This window comes from Palaemon carinicauda, chromosome 5 (genome assembly GCF_036898095.1).
Source record: "Palaemon carinicauda isolate YSFRI2023 chromosome 5, ASM3689809v2, whole genome shotgun sequence".
In the NCBI taxonomy this organism is placed as follows: Eukaryota; Metazoa; Arthropoda; class Malacostraca; order Decapoda; family Palaemonidae; genus Palaemon; species Palaemon carinicauda.
Genome location: NC_090729.1, coordinates 123704389 through 123708158, shown reverse-complemented (window position 1 = coordinate 123708158; position 3770 = coordinate 123704389).

The window sequence follows — 3770 nt, the reverse complement described above, 5'->3', positions numbered from 1 at the left end:
CTTGGACTTTTCTCAAGGTGCTCAATTCTCTTTTGATTATATGCACCAGTTCAAAGGTTTAAAGGCTGCTCATGAATGGCAGAGGCAAGGGACAGTGACACTGCCATATCAAGTAGAACAATGCCCTAGAGACTGACCATATTACATATGATCAGAGCCCAAGCCCTCTCTCCACCCAAGCTAGGACCAAGGAGGGCTAGGCAATGGCTGCTGATGACTCAGCAGATAGACCTATAGGCTCCCCCAAATCCCCAATCTTTACCTCATAAGGATGGTGAGGTTGCAGCTACCAGAGGAACTTAACGAGTTTGAATGGGACTCGAACCACAGTCTGCCAATTACCAGGCAAGCCACCACAACCTATATAAAATTTTTCATATGAATTATTACAGATAAATTATCCTATGATAGTGTCAGTAGTCTTTATGAGAGCTATTTTCATCAAGTTGTCGCTCATAAACGCTGCACTAACACTGACTGTATTATAACGATTGCAGATTTTTAATTGTCAGTGTATAACAATGAAAGTATTTTTTTTTTCTGTACTTTAGTTTTCTTTATTGCTATTGCCAAAGAAGGCCACCGCTTTTTATCTTATTGCATCGTCTAATACAATTGCAGGGTACTTAATTTTCAATATATTCAGGGCTGTAATCCATGATCCTGATTTCTTAACTTTATTACTTTAATTTGAATAACAGTGCACATATGCACGGATATTGATTGGTTTTAGTATAAAAAAATTTCAAATGTTTGTACTCCCACAGTACCATACACATTGTTAAATATCTCAATCGACAGTACCTTCTAGATGAAGTCTTCAGATACGATACCGGTCAGAATTCAGTCAGTATTTCAGATTTCAGTCAGTATTTCAATTTATACTTGCATTTTATTACACACACAATACATTATATATATATATATATATATATATATATATATATATATATATATATATATATTGTATACACAAAAACAAATATGACAAATTTGTAGATAATTTGTATTTTTCCTAACTATACAAACCTTAGCTATTTAATAGGGGTATTACTTTCGGCGTAGCTGAAATGACGAGCCATTAAAATTTAACAGGGTTAAATACCCATACCGCTAGTTAGTCGGGGTAGGGGAGGGTAGCTTGCTATCACACCCCCCCCCCCACACACACACACCTGTGATTGAGCTCACTTTGCTTAGAGGTAGGACTTCAAGGGGGATAGGGCTAGTGGGTAAGTTTCTTTAAATAGCTAAGGTTTGTATAGTTAAGAAAATACAAATTACCTACGAATTTGTCATTTGTTCCGTAACTGGAATACAAACCATGCTATTCAATAGTGGTGACTCACCCATTAGGTAGGGTGGACGTCCCAGCCAATCTGGCTTTTGGCTTTACCCAGGGGCTCCTCATCTGAGTATCTCAGTACTAAAACCTTGCTACGTAAGGTCTGCGGCCTACACAAGCTGTGTGTTGAGGTATATAGAAGTGTGACTGTCCAAGTAAAGTTATTCCAAATTCTTTAGAAGGAAAAACTGTGTAACTAGGACTTAACCAATACCACCACGTCAGGGTATGGGGACGCAACAGTATTAGTCTTAATACTAGGTACACAAGGGAGCATAGTTTACCTGCAGTGGTTTGAGGTCAGCTGTGCAGAGAACCCAGGATCCTGCTTTCCCCAAGAGAGAGGAGGATGAAGAAAAGAATAAGGGCCAGTCAAACCTTTTCATTCACGCAGACTAAAACCGGGTAACAATGCCCTCAACTTTCTGCTACTTGTCCAATAAGGAGCTTGAGGTTTTAAACCAGCTGTTGTGCAGCCACCACAGGACCGATAGAGAACGTATTGAGTCTCCTGTGGGTCACGTCTTGCTGGTAGTGGAATGTGAATGTGGTCTGACGATTCCATACCCCAGCTTGAAAAACCTGCGTCACTGAGAAGTTTCTCTTGAATACCAGGGATGTAGCTACGCCCCTGACATCATGAGCTCTGTAGCGATGTGAAGGAGGAGGGTCTGGATTCAATGCATGGTCTATGACCTTGCGAATCCATACTGAGATGGTGTTCTTGGTGACCCTCCTCATGGTCCTTCCTGTGCTGACGAATAGTGCAGGCACAAGGGTCCGGCTTGCAGCTGTCTTTTAAAATACAGCCTCAAACTCCTCACTGGGCATAGCAAGAGATGGTCTGAGTCATCTGTTACAGAACAGAGACTAGAAATCCGGAAGGAGTCGAATTGTGGATCTGCTACTCCCGGGTTCTGAGTCTTGGCAATAAACTCAGGGACGAAGCTGAACGTTACCTCTCCCCATCTCCTTGAATGGGCGATGTCGTATGAGAGACCATGAAGTTAATTAACTCGTTTGGCCGAAGCCAAAGCTAGCAGGAACACCGTCTTCCAAGTTAGGTGGCGATCAGTTGCCTGGCGTAATGCTTCATAGGGAGGTCTCGAACCACGTTCCATGGGGGAGGCCTCACTTCGGACCGAGGACAGGTAAATTCATAACTCTGTATGAGTAAGGAAAGTTCTAGCGATGAAGAAATGTCCATTCCTTTCAGTCTAAAGGCGAGGCTTAAGGCTGAGCGATAGCCTTTTACTGCCGAGACTGACAGGCGCATTTTTTCACGCAAATACACGAGGAACTCTGCTATTGCTGGAATAGTGGCATCGAGAGGAGAGATACCCCTTCCACGACACCAATCACAGAAGACTTTCCACTTTGCCTGGTAGACTGCTGCTGATGACTTACATAGGTATCCAGATATCTCAGTCGCAACTTGTTGCAAAAACCCTCTCTGAGAGAGGATATGCTGGATAGTCTCCACGCATGAAGTTGTAGCAAAGCTACGGCTTTGTGGTATATGTTGACATGTGGTTGTATGAGTAGATTGTGTCGTGGAAGGAGTTCTCTTGGGGGCTCTGTTAGGAGCTGCAGAAGGTCTGGAAACCATTCTGCGTGATGCCAGAGCAGAGCTATGAGGGTCATTGAAAGATTGACCGATGTTCTGGCCTTCTTGAGTACCCTCCTCATCAGACAGAATGGGGGAAAGGCGAAAACGTCGATGTTGTCCCACCGTTGTTGGAATGCATCTTGCCAAAGAGCCTTGGGGTCTGGGACTGGGGAACAATACAGCGGGAGCCTGAAGTTCAGCGCCGCTGCGAAGAGGTCCACAGTCGGAGAACACCACAAAGTCAGGACTTTGTTGGCTACTAGATGATCCAAAGACCACTCGGTACTCACTATCTAAGATGCTCTGCTCAGGTTGTCGGCAACAACATTCCTTTTGCCCGGAATGAAGCGTGCCGATAGTGGTATCGAGTGGATCTCGGCCCATCTCAGTATCTCTACTACTAGATGGGATAGATGCTGCGAAAAAGTACCTCCTTGCTAGTTGATATAAACCACTACTGTGGTGTTGTCGCTCATCACCACCACTGAGTGGCCTGCCAGGAACTGTTGGAACAGTTGAAGGACCAGAAAGATGGCCTTCATCTCTTCTGACTCTGACAGGAGGACTGAAATCGTGTGGTGCAGCATGTGGGTCCCCCACCCTGTTTTTGAAGCGTCTGAGAACAGCATCAAATCCGAGGGGAGGATGAGAAGATCCACTCCCTTTCGTAGATTCTTGTCAGCCACCCACCACTCGAGGTCCGTCAGTTCCGCTGATCCCATGGGGATCAGGATGTCCGGGGAATCGCGAGTCTGATTCCACCGGGACTTGAGTTGCCACTGGAGAGATCTCATCCTGAGGCGACCATTGGGAACT